Source organism: Halichoerus grypus, chromosome 4 (assembly GCF_964656455.1).
Source record: "Halichoerus grypus chromosome 4, mHalGry1.hap1.1, whole genome shotgun sequence".
NCBI classification, from domain to species: domain Eukaryota; kingdom Metazoa; phylum Chordata; class Mammalia; order Carnivora; family Phocidae; genus Halichoerus; species Halichoerus grypus.
Genome location: NC_135715.1, coordinates 137,069,836 through 137,095,784, shown reverse-complemented (window position 1 = coordinate 137,095,784; position 25,949 = coordinate 137,069,836). Strand labels below are relative to the sequence as shown.

The following is a 25,949-nucleotide window of genomic DNA, read 5'->3' as shown; positions in this document are numbered from 1 at the left end:
GCACCAAAGCCAGGAAACGGCCACTTGCGGTCCCCACTACCCCCAGAACACAGCCACGTGGCACACACCTGGAGGAAGAGAAATGGAATGCTTCCTGCAGGTTCTTTTTCTGGTCGAGAACAAATCATTCTTCCAGTGCTCTAACATCCTGAGTGTGGGTGGAAGCGATGCTTACTTATGTCTTGTGGGAAAGATGGTGTGTTTATAGAAGACTCATCTGGCCGGCCGGGGTGATCGCAGGAAGGGCCAGTGGTCACTCAGAGAACACAGCAAGGCCTTGCCTTTTTTTTTTTCCTTTTGCTTTGAGTCTTAGTGGGTCTATTTCTGCCACTTTTTTTTTTTTTTTTAATACCGGGGGTTTCCAGTCCTCTGCCTGGAAGACCTGTTCACAGGGAAACGGGAAAGCTCTACTTAATGGCTCAGAAACAGGCCACCAGGGCCTGGGAGTGGCCTGGGAGGAAGTGGGCTCTCTCTGGGCCAGGGCCCTCTGGGCAGTAGGGGTCCCTGGGGGAGGGACCTTCTGAGGAGATGGCTTCAGTCGCAGGCTGTGGGGAGAGTGGGCAAGGCGGTGGTCAGTCGGTGGTGGAGGGCGGATCCAGGCAGGGCGAGCAGCCCCGTGTGTGCAATGCCAGACCGGCCCCTGGCCTGAGGTCGGCCTCCAAGAGCCCGTGACGGGACCGTAAATGCCATCCAGTGTGGCCAAACCACTCCTGCTGTGGGAACTGGAACTGCACATTTCCTGCCTTTCATCTTGCCTGTCGGGGAGGAATCTGTCAGATGAAGCAAACCGCAACCCCATCTCCGGGGCAAGGGGCAAGGCTGTGGCTCCGGGGCCGCAGGGAGGGCTGGCGGTGGGCTGCACTGACAATAGAGAAGAGCCTGGGTGGCACGTCGGACCAGGCACCATCTGCCCGCGCCAGGCCAAGTGAGTCCTTCTGCCGGCCGGGGACGGAGCTGTTGCTCAGACAAGGTGCACGGCCTGTGTGGGGACATACGCTGCAGTTGTCAGAGCCAGACTGCCAATTCTGGGTTCTTTCTGGGTGATGCTGGGAAAGCTGCACTTCGGAATTTTGTCATTAGCTGGGGAGCATTGGGCCCTCCCTTGATCTCCTGCCAGAGTGGATTTCTGGAGAAGAGCCTGGCTTTGGAAAGGCAGAGAGCACAAAGCACAGATTCAGAGAGCACAAAGGCACGCACCATGAACACACCACACGTAATTTGGGGGTGAGGAAACAGAGTTTTAAAACTCAAACATGAGAATTTATGCCTGCAAACAAGTTGTCCTCGCCTTCTCTCCCTGGGGGTGGCCGGGAGAGCAAAAGGGCGTGCACGTGCCCTGCTCTCCTCCAGGTGGAGGAGTTACTTGATTGAAGTGGGAGAAAATGCAGGACACGATAAACACGGGACGGTCACAGGTCCTTGTAGAGTCAGCACTGCCTGGCTTGCTCAGTTTTCTCCTCAACCCCAGTCTGCTTGGTCCCTCCAGCTCCCCACCTTCACCCCACATCTTCAGCCCCCACACCGCCCCCCTCCCCGCCAGGCATACAGCTTTTTCCTTCAGCCTCTCCTTGAAGGCATGGGTTATCTTCCCTGATACCAAGTCCCATACAGTGATTCAGGCCATACCAGGAAGCTCCCTGGTGTGTCCCTTAGAATTAACCCAACTGGATTCCCTTGTTCTCACTTTCTTAGCTTAGTTCCTCTGAATCTTTCTTTGCCCTTCCTACGCCATCTGGGAGGTGGCAGATGATCTCTCTTCATCTCAGGGATGAATTTCCATCTGCTAGGTGTCAGGGCTCATGCATACAGTGCAAGAGAAGGCTCTGGGCAAAAGGGACACGTAAGCCCTGTGCAAGTGAACGGTGGGGGGGTGGGGGGGTGTATACCTCAGAGCCAGGACCCTGCAAACACGCTCTTAGGGTGACAGTTCTAATAAATGCACAAGAGCCTCCTAACCACCACGCTACTTAGCTGCCGGAGTAGAAACATACAGAAGTACAATCCTCCAAATTTGCCAGCTTCTCTGGGAAACACATGCCAAGATCGGTCTCTGGGAAATTTTATGTTTGAGGGGCAGAGCTCGAGGGGCTGTCTGGGAAGGGTCAGATCCTTCACTTAATCCAGAATTCACTGAATTAGACCTACAACGGGCCTGGCTGGAACCAGACTATTGCAATCAGATCTCAAATTAGGGACCCCTTGTGGTGCATTTCTTCCCACTCAAGATGTACCCTGAGCCCTCGGGGCAGGAGAAGAGGAAAAGGCCAGGTAATGGCCCAGCTGTTGTTTGTCCAGGACAAGGGGGCCCCTCCCTGTCCTCCTCGGACGCTTCCAGAGTGACAGCCTCATGCTCAGTAAGGCTCTCCTGTGTCTACGCGGGCGAGGAGGGGGATGGAGCCGAGGGCGCGGGGGCTGCGGTACGAGCATCTTGTGCAAGCGGGAGGCCCCTGGACCCTGCCTCGTTTGCTCCGAGCTCAGGCTCCCCAGCATCAGCCAGAGCTGCCTCTGTCTTTCTGGAAATGAAAAACGGGCAACATAAACTTGAATGCTACAAACAATTTTAAATGCTTCTGAAAACAACTTTACAGAAAAATAGAAAAAAGCAGTCTGTACAAAATTGGCACATTTTATGAGCCCATTAAGAAACAAAACTGGTTTTATTCCTCTGACATTTTGCACAGATTAGGAAGGGGGCATGAAGGCATGGCCTCATGCTCAGTTAGGAGGCCAGTATCTGGAACTGTATGGAATTTCCACGTGCCCTCTGAAGAGCACTGTCTCCCATTCTGAGGGAGGACTTCACGTGCGGGCTCCTTCACCTCATAGTGATGTTTCTCAGAGCGGGCTTCTCAGACCTGTCTGCTGGAGATACTCTAATGGCAGGGAAGGATGAATGCATCCCCAAGGGGCTGAGGAACTGTTCAAAGGCACCGTGAATAGCAGCCATCATATCTGAGGTCTTGTATCTTAGACACCCACGTAAATTTTGCATTTGTATTTATTTTCACAGAAAAATCTGGCTTTAAATTCTTCATTGGTTGGGCCCAGTCTGCAGTCCTGGGAGTGGGCCACATGAAGACAGGAACTGGAAGCCTGGACCAGGGTCAAGGGCAGGAGCTCGCTCACAGGCTAGGATTGGACCTGAGCAAGGCTGCGTTGCCCCCAGTAGGCAGGCTAGGGAGAAGCAGGAGGTCCACTGATGGGATGCTCAAGGGTGGTCTTCATTAAAGGTAGAGACTCAGGCACTGGGAGTTGGGAGGTGCCATGGCCAGGTCAGGTAGAGTCATGGGGACAGTTCTTGGAGGATGTCTTTGTACCTCAGAGAGCTCCTGCCCAGTGCAGTCTTTGCTGAGGTAGGAGGAAACTTCCTTAATGGCGCCACCCACATTCAGCTGGTCCAGGTTTTTCAGGATCTCTCCTAACAGAATCAGTCCTATTCCCTATTCCTTCTCCAATAGTCCTTAGAATTCCTGTCCAACCACAGAGGACATAGACAGGAGATGGGAGCAGTAGGCTTTGGTCTGCCTCACCTGGCAGCCCGGCGGGGTCGTGTCCCATCACCCTCCCAGGACCAATGTCATCCTATTTTTTCCTCAGCATCACGAGTTGGCTTCTGGCTGGAATTCTGACAGCTAAACAAACACACTTCTTGGTTTACAAGTTGTTATTCTATCACTGTAAGTATTAGTCAACATTTGGGTTTTAGTCATAACATAGCTAATGCATAATTTTGTTTGCTTCACAGCAAATTAAATAAAGAATTGGCAGGGTGCCTGGGTGGCTCAGTTGGTTGAGCGACTGCCTTCAGCTCAGGTCATGATCCTGGAGTCCCGGGATCGAGTCCCGCATCGGGCTCCCTGCTGTCAACAGGGAGTCTGCTTCTCCCTCTGACCCTCCCCCCTCATGCTCTCTCTCTCTCTATCTCATTCTCTCTCTCAAATAAATAAATAAAATCTTTAAAAAAAAAATAAATAAAGAATTGGCAGCACATTAAATAAATGGTTAAACTGATTAATTTTTTTCCTTCCAAGTCTTCAAGTAAAACCGGAGTTCCAGACAGATGCACATATCTATCCACGAGCTCCAGATACACCTGAGGCCTGCCAGTGTGTCCAGAATTGTGACAAATTAGGTGGTACCACTAACACAATAGGTCGGCACACAGAACACAGAGATGCTGGAAATTTAAATAGTACCGATCATGGCCATAGAACAGGCTAATGTCCTTAAAACAGTGCTTGAATAAAATTCAGTCTTGGCTAGCCAATCTTTAAAAGTCTAGCTAGGTAACAATGAAGCTGACCAATGTTTTAAGTTGTCGTAAGGCCTCTATAACAAAAAGATAAGGTAAAACTCCCTAAATATTCAAGCGCATCCAGACTCTCTGTCACTGAACTACAGAATACTAAATAATTCTCTCAGTTGTGCAGTAACACACAAGGCCCATCCTGCTCATCTGTAATGAGCTAAGTGGTCCCGAAACCAAATTAAGAAGTACTTAAGAAGATGATGAAAATGAGTCTGGAAACAAGATCCCCGTTGGTCACTACACTTGGAGATTTAGCTTACATATCACTTTTGCTTTCACTAAAGAAACCTGCTCAGACATTTACGTCTTTACCGGTTTTTGAACTAAACTAGAGCATGCTTGGATTAGTGTCATGTACAGGATCCTCATGGCGTATTTCCTTGATGTATCAGAAATTCTCTTTGACTTTTGCCAGATTTTTACCCTGTAGAATTCAGAAGGTTTTACTCACTTTGGAAAAGACAAAGGGCTGACCCTAAGATTACTAGCTCTTTGATAGTGGGTCACTTTTTAGACAAAGGGATGTTTGAGTCTTTGTTAGAATCATGCCCTAAGGATTAGGGGACAACTGAGGGAAGAGGGGGCGTTTGATTGAAAAACTCCAACACTATTTTTGAATTCCTTGTATTGTCTGCTTTATGATATTCTGAAAGGCATGACAAACTTTTCTTTGGCGATTTTTATTTTATTTAAAAGATTTATTTATTTATTTGAGAGAGAGAGAGTGCACGAGCAGGGGGATGGGCAGAGGGAGAGAGAGAAAGAGAATCTCAAGCAGACTCCCCGCTGAGTGTGGAGCCGGACACGGGGCTCAATCTCAAGATCCCTAGATCACAACCCGAGCCAAAACTAAGAGTCGGACACTTAATCGACTGCGCCACTCAGGTGCCCCTTCTTTGACAATTTTTAAGGGGAAAGGATTTACTGCTCCTCATTTTTCACTGAGTAATAGTCACTATCCAGCAAAACACGAGGTTTCAAAGGCTCCATACAGTTACTAATTTGATTACATTTCTTGCACCCGTGCATTCATTCCACTGAAAGATAAAAGAAAAATTCCCTTGTGAAAAATGCTTGCAGGTGAAAAATAATGTTTAGGTAACCTTTTAACCAATATAATTATGGCTTTGAGGAAAATCATCAAAAAATGAAATTTAAAAATGTAAATTAGCTGTGTCTCTGCTGAGATAGACATTATAAAATACTGTAATATTAGTGCAAGTTTTTTTTGAAGTGAGTTCTTTATTAGTTTTTGATAATTCCTGTCACTGTGTCAACAGTAGAACATTCTTGGTCCAAATTAAAACTAATTAAAAGTTATTTAGGGAACACAAGTGAATAACAATGTTTAACAGTTTGCACCTCTCAGAATAGAAACTCAAGCAGCTGACAAAATGGAAGCTGAAAAACACTCATGGTTTTGACTCTTCCAGATCACAGCAAAAACTGGTTTGCTTATATAACCGATGCAAACCCAGGATCCTACATGGGTCTAGTCTTGGCACTGGTTCAGACCTGCAGAAAAATATAATTGAAAACAATTCAAATCTTTCTGTCTCTTGAGAAAATGTCAAAGGTGGGAGTGTGTTTTAAATATCCAGCAAACTCCTTAAAGATACTGTTTGCACCTGTCTCTCGATCTCTGGTTCTCTGATCAGAGACCCAGCCTGAGGCTTCTCTCCCACTCCCTCTTTTCTCTGCCTCTGTTTTTCATCTGTCATTCAGCCTGGTCTCCTGGGCTTCTTTAGTTTTCCATCCGATTGCTATTACCCAGGATCTGTGTGACAAACTTCAAAACACGCCCCTCGTTCCAGGCAGGGGGCAGGGGTACACGTTAGATTTTGTATCCCACCCATTGTTCTGTGTCTGCTGCAGAGGAATTTTGCCACCAAAGCATTTCCTGAATGAGTCAAGTGGTTAGACCCTGGAGCTGCAGGGGCCGAGGCCCTGCTTCAGTCCCCTGCTTCAGTCCCCGTGAGCTTTGCTTTGTCTTACATCCACAGCTCACACTTGACCGTGACTCCGCAGTGTCAGAATGTCCCAAGACGACGACGTATGCTGCGAGAGGATTTTCAGATGTTTTTTTCTTCTTATACTTTACATATTTATAAAATCTTTCACTTAAGCTTTCTTTTTATTTTTTAAGCTTTTATTTAATTTTAAAGATCTTATTTATGCATTTGACAGAGAAACAGCGAGAAAGGGAACACAAGCAGGGGGAGTGGGAGAGGGAGAAGCAGGCTTCCCGCGGAGCAGAGAGCCTAATGCGGGGCTCGATCCCAGGACCCTGGGACCATGACCTGAGCCGAAGGCAGACGCTTAACAACTGAGCCACCCAGGCGCCCCTATGCTTTTCTTTCAGGAGACCGACCACACACACACACACACACACACACACACACACACACACACACGTATTTTTTTTTTTTCCTTTTAAGTCAAAGTGCAGTTGCTCTAGATGAAGCAAGGGTGGGAAACAAGAAGCGCCACCCTTAGGGCACGTGCCACCCTTCCACCGTCTCCTCTCCGCCCCCTCTCTCGTGGCCGCCTCCGAGGGGCTTCTTGGAGCACACTTTGGACTATGAGCATACAGATGGAGCAACACAGAGTCAGCAATAGCCGACTCCTGTCCTGGTACTCTGCTACTTACAACCTAAGTGGGCTTGGCCACCGTGACACAACACCCACCCACTGGGTTGCTGTGAGAGGGGACTGGTGCACAGTGGGTTCTCAGCAAATGGCGATTTCCTCCCTATCATCAGTCGCAAGGGAACAAAGGAGAGAGTAAAGGTCCATGCGGGCAAATCCATCCCTGCCGCTGGGAAAAAGCAGCCGCAAGATGGGGTGGACCCATGGTGAGTGGGCCGCAGTCTGGTAGGTCCTCAGAAGCATTTATATGATCCGATGAGTACAGATCCAGCACGGTCGTATGAAAGTATCAGCCTGGGGCGCCTGGGTGGCTCAGTCGGTTAAGCATCTGCCTCCGGCTCAGGTCATGGTCCCAGGGTCCTGGGATCGAGCCCCGCATCGGGCTCCCTGCTTGGCGGGAAGCCTGCTTCTCCCTCTGCCTGCCGCTCCCCCTGCTTGTGCGCTCTATCAAATAAATAAATCTTAAAAAAAAAAATGTCAGCTTGTCTGCATGGCACTGAGCTGGGCTGGGAAAAAAAGAAGAATTAACAGAAACTGATTACTTCAGACTGAGACAATGACAGAGGCAGGTCACTTGATGTGAACTGGATAAAATCTCAGAGCCCGAAGAAGTCCGGATTTTCAAATGCCCTGTCCTGGCTCCTGAGCCGTCCAGTACAGAGTTCCTTGGGAATGTAAACCCTGTAATATGGAAGCGCAGAGTTGGACTCTCTTAGGGGCTGAGAAGTGACCCTGCTGAGGGGAGACCACGGCTCCAGGGTCCCGGGGAACACACCTGAGCAGCCTGCCTCCCGGGAAAGAGCCTGCCAGGCTGGCCTGCAGGGCATTTCTGGGTGACCGGAGCCGCGACAGAGCCCGGTGACGGCAGACAGTGCTCCAGCCCAGACAGGGTCCAGCCAGAGGGCCTTGCGCGCTCCGTGGCCACTTCACCGGCCGACTGTCGCCGCCTGCTGGCCACTGGAAGGAGGTGCTCAGCACTGGAAAAGAGGATTTGTTTGGCGGTGGGGTGGCCAGGCCCCTGAGAGCTGCACCAAAATATAGACGCAGACTCAGTGTTTTCTCCAAAGACATGACCTGGGGAGGATCTACGACCATTCCACTCATTAAGCCACACAAGAAGGTGGACTTTTACAAAAGTGATAACCTCATTCGTGCCTGATTTAGTCAATGACAAACACGTTTATTGCTATAAACCAGGTACCCTGCAAGGCACTCGGGGTGATTGATAGTCACACCTCATTCTACCCCCACATGACATTATCCACTGGATCTTCTACCCTAATCATTGAATTAGGCTTTATATCTCGTCATTCACTCACGAACCCGTACTGACTGAAGGCCTACTATAATGGCAGGCTCGGGGCCAGAAGCTGAGCATACAGTGGTGAGAAAAACACGTACTGACTCCCCACTCGCTGGCCTGCTGTCTAGTAGGAGAGACAGACATTAATCAGATCATCACACAAATAAACCTAACAGTATGCAATAGGTATAATATAAAAATATAACTGCGATAAAGGATTAGTCTAAATGACTTTGATCGATTCTAAAATGGAAATTTGGGCTATTTGATATGCATTAAAATTATTTAAAATGTTTCATTCGGGATGCCTGGGTGGCTCAGTCCATTAAGCGTCTGCCTTCAGCTCAGGTCATGATCCCAGGATCATGGGATTGAGCCCCATGTCCAGCTCCCTGCTCAGCGGGGAGTCTGCTTCTCCCTCTCCCTCTGCCTGCCGCTCCCCCTGCTTGTGCTCTCTCTCTCTCTGGCAAATAAATAAATAAAATCTTTTAAAAAAATGTAGAGCCACACTATTTGACTAGGAACATATTTATTATATACTTTGTAAGTTATAGAAAGGTATGTATAATAAACCCCATTTTTGAAAACATTTTTATGAGTGTTTTCTTCGAGCTCCCTACTACATAATCAATTTATTTGATTGTTACTGTTGGATCATTATGATCATCATACAAATATGCTGTTATTTTTCCCATCCCCCCCCCCCACAAAAAGGGCATACAATGGAAAAACTTGTGTTGGCTCTATTTCCTCACCACCTCATTTCTTTGTTACCCTTTCAGTAAAGCCACTCTAATTGCTCCCCTCTTAAACCTACTCCAGTCAGGTTTTGTATGTGTCAAGGTCCCCAGTGGCCTCCATACTGCTAACCCCAGAGGCATTTCTGTCCTCCTGTCATGGGCTCCCTGAGCAGTATTTAACACAGCGGCTGCTCCCTCCTCCTTGTATGAGTTCTTCCTCTGGCTTCCAGGACACCATTCTCTGGGATCTCCTGCCTCATTGCTTCTGCTTTCTCAGGCTTTTCTGCATTCTTCCTCTTCTTCCCAGTTATTATTATTATTTTTTTAAGATTTTATTGATTTATTTGAGAGACAGAAAGCATGACTAGAGGGGAGGGGCAGAGGGAGAGGAAGAAGCAGACTGCCGGTTGAGCAGGGAGCCCGACGCGGGGCTCGATCCCAGGACTCTGAGATCATGACTTGAGCCGAAGGCAGACGCTTAACCAACTGAGCCCCCCAGGCACCTCTCTTCCCAGGTTTTTTTTTTTTTTTTTAAAGATTTTATTTATTTGACAGAGAGAGACACAGTGAGAGAGGGAACACAAGCAGGGGGAGTGGGAGAGGGAGAAGCAGGCTTCCCGCAGAGCAGGGAGCCCGATGCGGGGCTCGATCCCAGGACCCTGGGATCATGACCTGAGCTGAAGGCAGACGCCTAACGGCTGAGCCACCCAGGTGCCCTCTTCCCAGGTTTTTAATGTTAGTTCTCTTCTCTTCCCTCACTCCTTTGACCGTATCCAGTCATGGCTTTCAGCACCATCTGCCCTCGCCTAGACCTCTCCCCTAAACTCCTGACTCATCAATCCGACTGTCTACTCAGGTTTCTCATAGACATTTCAAACTCAGCATGTCCCTAACAGAACTTATGAGCCTCCTCCCCATTTAACCTGCTCCAGCCACAGCCTTCCTTAATCCACTTGTTGGCACCTAAATCCTTCCCAATGCTCAAGCCAGAACCCTGCAAATCATCTGCAGTCATCATCCTCTCCTTCTTTTGTATCCAGATCCAATCCTTCAGGAAATCCTCTTAGCCTTGTGTCAAAATATACTTCCCCAATCCAGCTACTTCTCATCACCCTCCCTGCAACCACTGTGGTCCTGCCTGCCCCCACCTACCACCTGGATTACTGCAGGAGCACCTCCCTTGTCTTCCCTACAGTCTCTTGCTACCACAGGAGCCAGAGTGATCCTTTATGACGTACGTCAGACCACGTCCCTCCTGGTCAAAACCCTGCAGAGGCTCCCAGTCTTGCACACAGTAAAAGTCTACAAGACACGCTGTGTCCTCTCTTCCCCGGCTGCTCTCCAACATCATCTAGCCATCTCCCCGTCGCTCACTCTGCTCCAGCCTGGCCAGCCTCGTTGCGACGTCAGGAGCACACCAGGTGCACTCCCCTTAGGGACGTCTACTGCTGTTCACTCTGCTGGAGTGTTCAACCCATGGATATCTGCACCTCCTTCAAGTCTTTGCTCAAATGCCTCACCCCTGCTGAGGGTGTTTTAACACTTGTGCTTCCATGCTGCAATCCCCCCTCTAGCCATCCTGATTCCCCTCACCCTGCTCTACCTTCCTTTTTTCCATAACATTTTCACGATAAGATACTAAACAATTTGTTTAAATTTATATATATATATAGTTTATTTTCTCTAACTAGAATGCATTTTTCTTGAGGAACAGAAATCTTCATCTGTTTACTGATGTATCTCAAACGCCTAGAACTATGCTTGGTACATAGCAATGCCCAAGAAAAAAAAATTCACTTTTTTTTAAAAAGATTTTATTTATTTATTTGAGAGAGAGACAGAGAGAGCACAAGCACAGGAGGTGCAGAGGGAGAGGGAGAGGCAGACTCCCTGCTGAGCATGGAGCCCAACATGGGGCTTGATCTCAGGCCCCTGGGATCATGACCTGGGCCAAAAACAGACGCTTAACCAACTGAGCCACCCAGGCGCCCCTAAATACGATGAATTTCACAAAGCATATGTATATCAAAATCATTACATTGTATACTTAAAATATCTTACAATTTTGTCAATTATACCTCAATAAAGCTGAAAAAAAGATTAATATTCTCCTGAAAGTAGCATTTCCTTAACAGTAGTTAATCCATGAAAGCCTATAAATTAAGTAAATTCTTAATTTAAGTAACATAAAGGATTTGGGATAGTGAAAAATGAGTGAATAAATGAATGCATGGAAAGGGTCTGAACAGATAAAAACTAACCCACTAACCATGAAAATTTCTAGTTAGAAGGATAATGGATAATCATTTTTTCTTGTTGTTCATCTGTTTTTAATTTTTCTACAACAAACTTGAATTACTTAGACATTTTGAAAAAATAAGTTTACTACTGAGGATAACAACAGTTTTAATTAATTATTTTTTAGTCTACAGTTTCAAATGTTCATTTATAGAAGAGAATTGGTAGAAATGTGGGAAAGGCACCCATTTACATTACTGTGAAGCCATTATGAAGCTCCTGCCCAGACAGTGGGAGAAATTCTGTCTTGATTTGGGTTCCCCCAGAAGCAGACCCTGTAAGGGGTCTATCTGGGAGGTACAGAGTGAACAAAGTGGACAGGGAAGTGAAGGAAGCCAGTAAAGGGAGGGCTGTCCAGCCATTTCCACCATGGGCAGTGGGGACTCCATCCATGGATGAACTCTGAGTCACAGCATAGAGCCTGCCTCAGTTTCCCCATCTGACGGGTGAGGAAACTGGGGTATTTGTCCACCTACAGCAGTTGAGGGCTGTTTCTGGAGCCATTAATGCTCTTGCATTTCCAGCTTGTCCTGTGTATTCCTGTAGCCAGAAAAAATCCCTTGGGCAGGTGTTGGCAGTAGGCAGAGTTTTCAGAGTAGAGGTGAAAGACGAGGGCATATGGGGCAGGGGAGGGAGGGCGCTGAGAGGGCCTGCTATGGTTCCTTCATTAGACCCTGACTTTGCTCTGTGGGAGGACCTCCCTTGTCTGTTGTTCTCTGTGGCTCCTCGCTCCCCTGCAGGTCTTGCTTGCCCATGCATCTCCATGGCCACATCCGAAGTGGGCAGCGGGGAAAGTGCCCTCCCTGGAGTCTGTACAACTGTTGTAGCATGTTTGGGTGCCCAAGGACTGTTTTAAGGCCTGAACAACCTAAGTTTTTCTAGTCTGGGTTCAAGAACTCTTTGGCAATACAATTCCTTCCAACACTTAGTAAGCTTCTGAAATATTTGTTTTCAGTCATTTCCATGTGCCAGTATGCACACATAGGGTTCTTCACTAGACCTAACTCTCAAGCCTGATTTACTTCTTTGCATCCTAACCCCCATGCCTCTCTCCTTCAACTTAATGGCAACCATCTTGAAGCTATCTGGAAAAAAACAGTCTTGAGTGTGAAGAAAGCATCCTTAAACTGCAGTGGTGAAACTATCTGCTTAAAAAGAAGTCTTAATGGGCTTTTGTTGCTCAAAGCCTTTTTTCTATGTTATCACTTATATTTTGGGTTTCAAAGCAGAAGGCTTCAAATTTCTGGACTTATTCTATTTCCTTTCATCTCTCCTCTTAAAGCAGCTGATTCTTGCCTGAGCTTGGCCCTTATGCTGACACACTAAGCAAAGCAAATAAGAACAACTGTGCACTATCTTTGGGTTTTCCAACCTCTTTTAAAGCCATGGCTCAGTAGACATTTTGCTCACCAAGTAACTGAGGACAACAGTTTTATTAAATAATTTGCTATTATATAACACGGGTTTTCATCTTGTCAGCCTCCAATACCGATCTTCTTGCCTCCCTCTGCAATGCTATTTTTTTAGGGTTTATTCTTAACCTCAGAACCCCAATGGAAGGGAGTAAATTTTGTAGTAATACTAATAACACTAGCTACTGTATAAATAAACCCAAGAAATTCAATGGCTTAACCCGATGAAAGTTTTGTTCTCACTCATGAAATAGAGCTGGGTGGTGACAGGTCAATGGATGTCCTTCTCCATGAAGTCATTCAAGATTTCAGGATGTTGAAAGCAAAGTCATCTCCAACATGTGGTTTCCAATGGACTCATGTCCATTCCAGCTAGTCAGAAGACTAAAGAGCACGAGGCTTAAAGATGGCAGAGCAGGAGGAGTCTGAGCTCATCTCACCCCATGGATACAACTAGGTAACACCCACATCGGTGTAAATAAGCCAGAAAATGACTGGCAAAACAGACTCTCCACAGCTAAATGTAGAGAAGAGGCCACATCAAAGAGGATAGGAAGGGCAAAGAGGTGTTGGGAGCCAAAAGGACCCTTGTAATTGGCCACAGGAGGGAGAGATGCTGCTGGCATGGAGAGAGGAGAGAAACAGACCCTCACCCTAGGCACCCCCCAGGCACCCCAGGCACGGCATGTGGAAGACGAATCCCCATAACATTTGGCTTTGAAAGCCCAAGGGGCCTGGCTTCATGAGTTTTTTATAATCAGTGGGACTTAACACCTGGAACTTGAAAAAATCAGTGGACTTGGTTCTGGCAGAGCCAGGAAAGTGATAGGAAACTGAGTCCCACCCTTAAAGAGGCAGTAAAACAAACAGCCCTGTGGAAACACAGCATAGAAGCAGCAGTTGGAAAATGCCTGGGGTATACAGGAGGGAGGTTTGTTTACTAATCTCAGAGCATGTGCTGGAAGAGCAGGGAAGTTTGGGAGACTTCTCCAAGAATAAAAGAGCTGATGGGCACCACTTCCCTCCCCCACACCCAGCCTAGATACACAGACACCTGTGGGAACCAACAGAGTGCCAACACTTTCCACCTAGCTTGCTAATAGCACACCCTGCCCCTATGCTCTCCTGCAGACTTGTCCCCTCCACCCCAGCCTGGGCAGTTTTCCCAGGCAGATGCAGCTCCCCTCCCATAGGGGACCAGTGTGGACCTTCTGGCACTGCACGCCCTGCCCCCGAGTTCTCCTGCAGAACTGCATTCTCCAACATGCCTTTGGTCAAGCCTATCCAAAGCAGTGCCACAAGGCTGGCAGTGTGCAAGCAGCCCCAGCAGGGGCCAGCACCACTCCAAAGTGACTCCTGCCCTGGGCAGAGGGGAAGATAACCACACACACCAGTCAGACTTCAGCCCCAGCAGTGGGTTGGGAGCCGAGAGTTGGTCTGATTGTAGGCCTGGCCCACCCACAAAAGCTTCTCAGAGGACAACACAGGGAGAGTTCCTTGCATTTTGGGGCTACTGCATCTCTGGCAAACACCTGGTCTGACTTGACTCAAGCCCAAGATGGCCCCAGACTGGCCCACTAACAACACAGGGACCAAACCCCTATCCACAATAGACAGAGAATCATCGCAGATGACTGGACTGAAGGCAAATACAACTCAGCCACACGGTAAGGTGCACACAACACACATGGGAGAAACCCCTGAAGTTCCAGGTTCTGGGAAACAGAGGACATTGCACTGCAGGGCACTACAGGACCTCTTCTTCATAAGGCCACTACTTTCAAGAGCAGGAGACACAGCTGACTTTCCTAACACAAAAACAGACACAGAGAGTTAGACAAAATGAGGAAACAGAGGAATATGTCCGAAATGAAAGAACAGGACAAAATCACAGCAAGAGAGCTAAATGAAATGGAGACAAGTAATGGTCCTGATAATTTTTTTTTAAGATTTTATTTTTAAGTAATCTCTACACCCAATGTGGGGCTCGAACTCACAACCCTAAGATCAAGAGTTGCACGCTTTTCCAACTGATCCAGGCAGGTGCCCCAGATAGATAATTTAAATTAATGGTCATAAAGATACTCACTGGACTTGAGAAAAGACTGGAGGACCTCAGTGAGACCTTCAACAAAGAGACAGAAAACATAAAAAAGAACCAATCAGAGGTGAATAACTCAATAACTGAAATTAAAAATACACGAGAGGGAACAGCAGATTAGAAGAAGCAGAAGAACAGACCAGGGACCTGGAGGACAGAGCAATGGAAAGCAATTAAGCTGAACAGGAGAGAGAAAAATGAATAATAAAAATAAAAATAGATTAAGAGAACTTAGTGACACCATCAAGCATAATAACATTCACATTACAGGGATCCCAGAAGAAGATAGAGAAAAGGGGGCAGAAAATTTATTTGAAGAAATAATAGTTGAAAACTTCTCAAATCTGGGGAAGGAAAAAGAAATCTAGAGCCAGGAGGCCCAGAGAGCCCCCAACAAAATCAACCCAAGGAGGTCCACACCAAAACAAATAGTAATTAAAATGGCAAGAAGTACTAATAGAGAGAGAATTTTAAAAGCAGTAAGAGAAAAGAAAACAGTTACATAAGGGAAAACCCAATAATGTTATCAGCTGATTTTTCAGCAGAAATTTTGCAGGCCAGAAGAGAGTAGCATGATATATTCAAAATGCTAAACAAACAAACAAACCACCAAAAAACCCTGCAGCCAAGAATATTCTATCCAGCAAGGCTATCATTCAGGATAGAGGTAGAGATAAAGAGTTCCCCAGATAAACAAAAGTTAAAGGAATTCATGAGCACTATATCAGCCTTACAAGAAATGTTAAAGAGGACTCTCTGAGAAGAAAGGAAAGACCACAAGCAGGAGTAAGAAAAGTAGGAAGCACAAAAGTATGTCTATAAAATTAAGTATATCTATAAAAATCAGTCAAGGGATTCACAAAATAAAAGAATGGAAAGTATGACACCATATACCTAAAACATGGTGGGGAGAGGAATAAAAACAGTGCTTTTAGAATGGGTTCAACCCATTCTATAATTGCTATAAAACAGTGGGACAAACTTAAGCAACCATCAACGTAATATAGACTGCTATCGGTGTAAGATGTTACATATAAACCTAATGGTAACCACAAATCAAAAACCAGTAATAGATATGCAAAAAAAAAGAAAGGAAACCAAGTATATCACTAATGAAAGCCAGGAAACTATGAGAAAAGAGAACAAGAGAAGGCGCAGAGAAGACCTACAAAAACAACCATAAAACAAGTAACACAGTGGCAATAAATACATACCTATCAATCATTACTTTAAATGTAAAGGGACTAACTGCCAATCAAAAGACATACGAATGGATAAAAAAGCAAGACCCATCTATATGCTGCCTACAAGAGACTAATTTCAGACCTAAAGATACATACAGATTGAAAGTGAAGAAATGGGCTAAATGGGTGATGGGGATTAAGGAGGGCACTTGTTGTGTTGAGCACTGGGTGTTATATGTAAGTGATGAATCACTAAGTTCTACTCCCAAAACCAATATTACACTATATGTCAACTAACTAGAATTTAAATAAAAATTTGGAAGAATAAATAAATAAGTAAATAAATAAATAAAAAGGAAGGAAAAAAAAGTGAAGGAGTGTAAAAGCATTTATCATGCAAATGGAAGTGAAAAGGAAGCCAGGGTAGGAATACTTACATTGGACAAATTAGACTTTAAAACAAAGACTGTAACAAGAGACAAAGAAGGACACTACATAATCATAAAAGGAACAACCCAATAAGAAGGTGTAACAATTGTAAAGATTTATGCACCTAACATGGGAGCACCCAAATACATAAAGCAGCTAAAAACAAACAAAAAGGAAGTAATTGACAATAACAGAATGATAGTACAGGACTTTAACACCCCACTTACATCAATCAATTATCCAGACAGAAAATCAATTAAAAAAATCAGTAGCTTTGGGGCGTCTGGGCGGCTTAGTCGTTAAGCGTCTGCCTTCGGCTCAGGTCATGATCCCAGGTCCTGGAATCAAGCCGCGCATCAGGCTCCCCGCTCCACGGGAATCCTGCTTCTCCCTCTCCCACTCCCCTTGCTTGTGTTCCCTCTCTCACTGTGTCTCTCCCTGTCAAATAAATACATAAAATCTTTAAAAAATAAAATAAAATAAAAATAAAAAAACAGTAGCTTCGGACCAGGTGGATTTAACAAATATATTCAGAACATTCCATTATAAAACAGTGGGACACACATTCTTTTCAAGTGTACATGGAATATTCTCCAGAATAGAATCAGATCTTGGGCCACAAAACCAGCATTAATAAGTACAAAAAGACTGAAGTCATACCATGCATCTTTTCTGACCACCACACTATGAAACTAGAAATCAACCACAAGAAAAACATCTGCAAAGGACACAAATACCTGGAGGTTAAATAACATGCTACTAAACAATGAATGGGTCAACCAAGAAATAAGAGAGGAAATCAAAAAATATGTGGAGACAAATAAAAATGAAAACACAACAGTCCAAAATCTTTGGGATGCAATAAAAGCTATTCTAAGAGGGAACCTTACAGCAATCCAAACCAACCTCAAGAAGCAAGAAAAATCTCAAATAAACAACCAAACCTACACCTAAAGGAGCTAGAGAAAGAAGAACAAACAAAACCCCAAGCCAGTAGAAGGAAGGAAATAAGATTAGAGCAGAAATAAATGAAATAGAAACTAAAAAAAAAAAAAGAGAGAGAGAGAGAGAGATTGATGAAACCAGGAGCTGGTTCTTTGAAAAGATCAACAAAATTGATAAACCTGTAAACAGACTCATCAGGAAAGGAGGAAGGAAGGAAGGCCACCAAGTAGACAAAACCAGAAATGAGAGAGGAGAAATAACAACTGATACCACAGAGATACAAAAGGATTATAAGAAAATATTACAAAAAATTACATATCAACAAATTGGACAACCTAGAAGAAATGAATAAATTCCTAGAAACATATAACCTGCCAAAACTGAATCAGGAATAAATAGAAAATTTGAACAGACAGATTACTAGCCATGAAATTGAATCAGCAATCAAAAAACTCCCAAGAAACAAAAGTCCAGGACCAGATAGCTTCACTGGTGAATTCTACCAAACATGTATTTATTTATTTATTGGAGGGGGTGGTTGGGGCAGAGGGGGAGAGAGACAAGAGAATCTTAAGCAGGCTCTACCCCCAGTACAGAGCCTGAGGCAGGGCTTGATCTCACAACCCTGAGATCATGACCTGAGCTGAAATCAAGAGTCTGACGCTTCAGGAGCCCTTCTACCAAACATTTAAATAATTTTGTTCTTTAAAGAAAATTAAAGAATTCTATTCTTCTCAAACTATTCAAAAAAATTGAAGAGAAAGGAAAGCTTCCAAAATCATTCCATGAGGCCAGTATTACCCTGATACCAAAACCAGATAAAGACACTACAGAAAAAGAGAAGTACAGGCCAATATCTCTGATGAACATAGGTGTAAAAATCCTCACAAAATATTAGCAAATTGAATCCAACAATACATTAAAAAAATCATTCATTACTATCAGGTGGTATTTATTCTCAATATACAAGGGTGGTTCAATATTTGCAAATCAATCAATGTGATATATCACATCAACAAGAGAAAGAATAGGGGCACCTGGTTGGCTCAGTTGGTAGGGCATGTGACTCTTGATCTCAGGGTTGTAAGTTCAAGCCCTGTGTTTGGTGTAGAGATCACTTAAAAATAAAATCTAAAAAAAAAAAAGACAAGAGAAAGGATTTAAACAATATGATCATTTCAATAGATGCAGAAAAAGCATTTGACAAGTACAATGTCCATTCCTGATAAAAATCCTTAACAAAGTAGGTTTAGAGGGAACATACCTCAACATAATAAAGGCCATTTATGAAAAACCCACAGCTAACATCATACTTAACGGTGAAAAACTGAGAGCTTTTCCCCTGAGATCAGGAATAAGACAAGGATATCCACTCACCACTTTTTTTTTTTTTTTTTTTAAATAGGCTCCATGCCCATCCTGGAGCCCAACATGGGGCTTGAACTCACAACCCTGAGATCAAGACTTGAGTTGCAATTGAGAGTCAGATGCTTAATTGCCTGAGCCACCCAGGTGCCCCCACTCTACCACTTTTATTCAACATTGTACCAGAAGTCCTAGCCACAGCAATCAGACAAAAAAAAAGAAATAAAAGACATCCAAATTGGTAAGGAAGAGGTAAAATTTTCACTATTTGCAGATGACATTATGTATAGAAAACCCTAAAGACTCCACCAAAAAACTACTAGAACTGTAAGATCACAGGATACAAAATCAATATACAGAAATCCGTTGCATTTCCATACACTAATAATGAAGTAGCAGAAAGAGAAATTAAGAAAACAATCCCATTTACAATTGCACCAAAATAATAAAATATCTAGGAATAAAGTTAATCAAGGAGGTAAAAGACCTATACTCTGAAAACTATAAAACACTGATGAAAGAAATTGAAGACAACACAAACAAATGGAAAGATATTCCATGCTCATGGATTGGAAGAACAAATATTAAAATGTCCATACTACCCAAAGCAATCTACAAATTCAGTGCAATCCCTATCAAAATACTAACAGCATTGTTCACAGAACAAACAACACTAAAATTTGTAGGAACCACAAAAGATCCTGAATACCCAAGGCAATCTTGAAAAAGAAGAACAAAACTGGAGGTATCACAATCCCAGATATCAAGATATACTACAAAGCTATAGTAATCAAAACAGTATGGTACTGGCACAAAAAGAGACACATAGAGCAACAGAACGGAATAGAGAGCCCAGGGAAAAAAAACCACGATTATATGGTCAACTAATCTTTGACAAAGGAGGCAAGAACATGCAATGGGAAAAAGACAGTCTCTTCAACAACTGATGTTGGGAAAACTGCTACTTGCAAAGAATGAAACTGGGCCACTTTCTTACACCATACACAAAAACAAACTCAAAATGAATTAAAGACCTAAATGTGAGACCTGAAACCATAAAATCCTAGCAGAGAGCACAGGATTTTGACACTGGCCATAGCAACATTTTTCTGGATATGTCTCCTGAGGCAAGGGAAACAAAAGCAAAAATAAACTATTGGGACTACATCAAAATAAAAAGTTTCTGCACAGTAAAGGAAACAATCAACAAAACTAAAAGACAACCCACTGAATGGGGGAAGATATTTGCAGATGACATATCCAATAAAGAGTTAGTATCCAGAATATATAAAGAACTTACACAACTCAACACCAAAAAAAACAAGTAATCCAACCAAAAAATGGGCAGAAGACATGAACAGACATTTCTCCAAAGAAGACATTTAGATGGCCATCAGATACATGAAAAGATGCTCAACACTGGTCATCAGGTAAATGCAAATCAAAACCACGAGGGGGCATCTGGGTGGCTCAGTCAGTTAAGTGTCTGCTTTCAGCTCAGGTCATGATCCCAAGGTCCTGGGATCAAGTCCCACATCAGGCTCCTTGCTCAGCGGGGAGCCTGCTTCTCCCTCTGCCTGCCGCTCCCCCTGCTTGTACGTGCACGCTCTCTCTCTCTCTCTCTCTGGCAAATATATAAATAAAATATTAAAATGAAATGAAATAAATTAAAAAACAAAAAACAGAACCACAAACAACACAGGAAACAACAGATGTTGGTGACGATGTGGAGAAAGGGAAGCCTCTTACACTGTTGGTGGGAATGCAAGCTGGTGCAGCCACTCTGGAAAACAGCATGGAGTTTCCTCAAAAAGTTAAAAACAGAACTACCCTATGATCCAATAATTCCACTACTGGGTATTTACCCAAAGAACACAGAAACACTAATTCAAAAATTAGTGTTTCTACGATTATTGCAGCATTATTTACAATAGCCAAATTATGGAAGCAGCCCAAATGTCTATTGACTGATGAATGGATAAAAAAGATGTGGTATATACACACATGGAATATTAGTCATAAGAAAGAATGACATCTTGCCATTTGCAATAACATGGATGGATCTAGAGGGCATAATGCTATGTGAAATAAGTCAGTCTGAGAAAGATAAATAACATACAATTTCACTTCTATGTGTAATTAAGAAACAAAACAAATGAACAAAGGGGAGGAAAAAGAGACAAATCTAAAAAACAGGCTCTTAACTGTAGAGAACAGGTGGTCACCTGAGGGGACTAAGTGGAGGGATGGGTGAAAAAGGTGAAGAAAAGAGTACACTTGCGATGAGCACTGAGTAAAGCATAGAGTTGTTGAATCACTATATTGTACACTTGAAACTAATGTAACACTCTATTAATGATACTGGATATTGTATTTTTTTATAAAGATTTTATTTTTTGAGAGAGAGAGCACAAGCAGGGGGAGCAGGGGCAGAGGGAGAGGGAGAAGCAGACTCTCTGCTGCGCAGGGAGCCTGATGTGGGACTCAATCCCAGGACCCTGAGATCATAACCTGAGCCGAAGACTGATGCTTAACTAACTGAGCCACCCAGATGCCCGATACTGGATACTTTAAAGTTTAAAAAGAAAAGACTAGAAGAGCATGGATGTGCTCTGCTGAAAGGTTTTGAGTCTCAAGATTTCTCCTCACATTTCATTTTCTAGAATCCAGTCACATGGTTCCATCTAGATGCAAGAACCGGGTGGAAGGATGTATTTTTTCCTAGGCAGTCAGAGTGCAATACCTTGGAAAGGAGAGAACCAATTTTTTAGTGGACAGTGAGCGATATCCCACAACTTAAACAGAAAAAATATAAATAATGTCAATGTGTGGCTCTCTCCTGTACCTTCCAAGCCTTTTCTCTAATGCTCTGTTTGGACTCACCAGAATGGGTGGATTTGTCAGGAAGCTGTCCTTGGACTTGAGACGAGGGACCTTCCTCACCTGATTCAGTTTGGGGAAAAAGGAAGGAACAGGCAGGGTCTCTTTAAATAACTGCTTCCTTCCCTGTTTTGGTAAAAATACTCTTCAGACTGAGCAATTACTAACTGCTGGCTTTTAGGGTGGTGGTTGTTTTTTAACAAAGAAATTGAAAAGCTGAACCACTCTACTCTTTGCTTCCCTGAGTGAGAGTAGGCAGAGAATGGATGGAAGAGAGTAGGAGCCTGGAACAAATGTTTATGCAGTGGGACACTTTGTCGCTAATTACGCTTCACTTGAATGACAGTACGTGGGAGGTGGGCAGTTAGCTCCCGCTAATGGCGCACCATGGGACAGGTACTGCCTGATACAGAGATAGAGGCTGGAGCAGCCACTCCAGGGGCCAATAAAACCAGTTTTATGGAAGAAGCCATCTTTGTTAAAAACCAAACCCAACCAAACGTGGAATTCTCCGACAGATTCGGCACCAACCCCGCTCTTCTCAAATTTATTCAGCACAAAAGCCCTGTGCACTCTCAGTCTAGAACGAACCAGAGCAAATGAACTGTCCTGTGTGTGGAATGTGGACTTCCGTGATTTAGGATGATCAGCGTCTTACACAAACAGCTGACGATCTACTCAGCCCTAGGGATGCTGATCCAAATCAATCCACATAGATGAGGGTCTGATTTATACAAAAAGGAGGGGGTTGCTCAGCATTCAAAATAATTCATTGTCTACTCTAAGTTGTTTCTTTATTATTAAACCTAACTCATGGTGCATTTAAAATACAATGCAGTTCACCCTCAACTTATCAAGGGTATAGCAATTATGTAAAGTGAGGCACCCTGTAATACTGCTAGGCCCTCAGCAAGTCCCTGGGCTCCAGGGCTCTGGGCAGCCCAGCTGTCACTGCCACAAACAGGTGGTGTAAGACAATAGCTCCACTGAGCCGACTCACTTTCCAAACCCTCTAGCAGCCAAGCTTCCAGCCAGAGAGGGCTTGCAAGCAGCGCAGGCAGGCCACCACTCGCCTCCAGTCCACACCAGCGCCCACGGCCCATGGAGCCACAGCTGCTCCTCCTGCTCCTTGGGTTCTGCTCAGGTGAGTGCCGGGGTCGCGGGGCTCTCCTGTGAGGCTGAAGCATGAGACGTCCCCGGACCTGTGTCTTGCTTCTGGGGACACAGAATGGCAGGGCTTCATCAGCCTGAGGCTCCTCTGTCAGTTTCTCACTCTTGTTGGCTTGATTCAGCTTGTGGATACAGATTTCTAGTTTGTGTTGTCCAGTGAAAATGGGAGCTGCCTGGTCAGAGGCTATAGAGTAGACAGGCAGGCCCCGCCCGCCATCAGTGCCTAGGGTCGCCTCACCCGTCTGATCAGACTCAGCACCCCTGCTACCATCCAGGAGCGGCTTTCATCTTGGAGCAACTATAGGGACTCAGAGTGGCATCTTATAATTGCAGACAATTTGGGTAACAAGTCCTTTTACTGCTCTGGGAGAATTCTGGTAATGAAGAGGACTGATTGACAGCTGCATGTGCTGTAGAGAGAAACCTAATAATAATTGTAACTAAACTCTTTCCATAACAGATCAGATATTTGGTAATTTTTTTAACTTCTGCAGTTAAAAAAAAAAGCTCGTTTGAATGCACTTCTGCCCTACTGTTTCACTCTATGTAGGTTTGGGTTGGAATTGAAACTATAAAACCTTGCACAGCCCTTGACCTGCATTCCCCTCTGGAATGTGTCACCACACAGCAGCTGAAACGCTACCCTTAATCCCAAACTTCCGGTAGAGGGAAGTAGGAGATGTTTGCTGATTGCTTCATTTCAAAGTTTACTGGTGATATCATCTCACCTGAGAAACAAGACGGCTGACATTCTGTGATTTCTCTTCTCTAATATTGCTCTGACACACACACATACCTTCTGCGCAAAAAAAGGTAAAGAGCTTTATTATTAATGTTTTTCAAGAGCAGAGTTCAGGGAAATAGCCTAAACTCGGATAAATTACAGCCTGTGGGATTTGGACTTGATCCAACTAAAACTGGCCTTTGTTGGTGTGGTGCGTGTGTGCACGTATGTGTGTGCGTGTACGTGTGTGCGTGCTCGCCTGCAGAGACTACACCCGATGAAAATTCTTAAGTGATATGCTTACACATAAAAATCCTTAAGCGATCTCTCTGGACAACAAAGACCTCGGGAAAATGCATGTTTACCTATCTAAAAAGGTATGTGATGTATATTTAGATCAAACCTAGAGTTTCCCGGTATCAATTCACATAGGGGCTCATAGAAATTTAGAGCTAGCTGAGGCAGTGCCACAACTTTAATTTGTTATTACAGGGAAACCGAGGCTGAAAGACATGAACTGACCTGCCCGGGGTCGCTTAGTTTACAAATGTTGGAATGTGATCCATTGGAGACTGTTTATGCTGTGCCTAGTCAGAAAACCCAGCCTGAAATTGCCAAAGGTAGCAAGAGATACAGCACCAGGTTGAGATAAGAATTACCCAAAGTAACTAGTAACATTTCAGAATTCCTTTCGCCCAGTCCAGTAGGGTGTTCCTCCATAAAAATGCAAATTGAACCAGTACGGTACAAAAAGGACACTTTGAAACTGTGGCTGGTTCAGTTCTTTGTGGCCAAAATTCTCATTCACATCAGGGACACTTTTTCTTATGTTAGCTTACCACATAATGATCTCTGTTCTAATTACGCAGCACCTTGGATTACAACCTCTTCCTCTCTTCCATCTCTGGAATCCTAAGTACTTCACTGCCATTTTTCTTATGGCATATTACTTTCCAACTTGTTCCTAGCTATTTATGTAAATGACACATGTCAGTCTCCATGAGGGTAGAAAGATAGGATCCGTATCAGATTCACCTCTGAATATCTCAGAGCTCTTAAAGCAATGCTTTGCACACAGTAAGTGCTCAATAAATACTTGATGAATGAAGTAATGTGGACACCATCTGAATAAAGATTACCATATGATCTTGCTGAAAAGAAAGACTTTGACATTATTTATTTGTACGTTTATCAATTTACACCCTGTCTTTAAGAAAGTATTTACTGTGATTCATTGACTCCATGAAGAACTGGTCTGACTACCCAGACCACACTGGAGCTGGGAACAGAATCACAGAATTCTGACTTCAAGTCCTATGTGTTTTCTCTCACTCTGCCTTGCTCTGGGGAGGAAAAAGGAAAACAACACCACCACCACCAATGAACCCAATCTGAGACATGGAGACCTCCACAGAAATTCCTTAGAAATGCATTATGGAAGGAACAGGGTCCCTTGTTATTTGTGAGACTGAGAGAGGAGGAAGCGAATGTCACTGGATTTCTGACGAGGCCTGTCTCCCCGGTCTTCCCCTTCTCCCCAGTGGACCATAGAGTTGGCCTGCATAGTTTTCCTGCTTCATAATGTGGACCATCTGCTCTATCTGATGCTTTCTAGTATGTTCTTCCTGTCAAAGGGGACTAAACAGTCACTTAAAAATAAGCAGCCCAGGCGGTGCCAAAGCAATAGCTTCAAACTCAGTGGCCAAGGCACTCGGTGGCCCATGCCAGGGTCCTGCCCTCCCCCCCCCAACCCGTGGGCCAGGAGGGGTCCAGGGTGGACAGGTGTGGAGGACAGAGGATTGCCATGTCCCAGGGGCTCAATGGGGTGACAGCAAAAACTGGGTCTTTGTACAACATGCAAACTTGAAGGGCGCTGAATGCAGGTGGCAGGTGGTTTGGGCGAGATGTTATGTGTAAGTGCCGAATGGATTCTTTTGGGCTCGGGAAGTTTGGGAAACTAGAAATGAGGTAGGCGAGGTCAGAGGTTCCATACCTAGAGTCCAGGAAGGTCATAATGCAGACATTTAAGCTATACTGAAAGCTTCAAAAATCCAAATGGAAATGATACATTTATCTTTAGGGAGGTAGTAAAGAGCACAGACCCTGGGGTCAGACTGCCTGCATTTTTAGTCCTACTTCCAACTGGCTGGGAACCATGAACACATGCCAAAACTGTCCAAATGTCAGTTTTCTCACTTGTAAACCAGGAGTAAAGACTTATCTCCTAGGATTATTGTAAGGATTCAATAAGATAATACAAATAAAGGGCCATCAGTGAAGCTCTACCAACAAAATACACATTTTTGTGAGGATGAAAATGTTTCAACTCATTGCATAACACTGGTTATTTCAAGATGATCCAAAGTTCTGGATGTGAACTAGTGGTTGAGAGTATGGGCTGTGGGCTTGAAACCTGACTCCACCATTTATGAAATCTGGA

General features: G+C 44.4%; 1 long non-coding RNA gene across 2 annotated transcripts in view; it reads right to left on the bottom strand.

Moving 5' to 3' along the window:
- LOC118525213 (uncharacterized) overlaps window positions 1-25,949 on the bottom strand; it is a 127,464-nt gene that overhangs the window by 63,470 nt on the left and 38,045 nt on the right. The gene's annotated exons all lie outside the window — the stretch shown is intronic.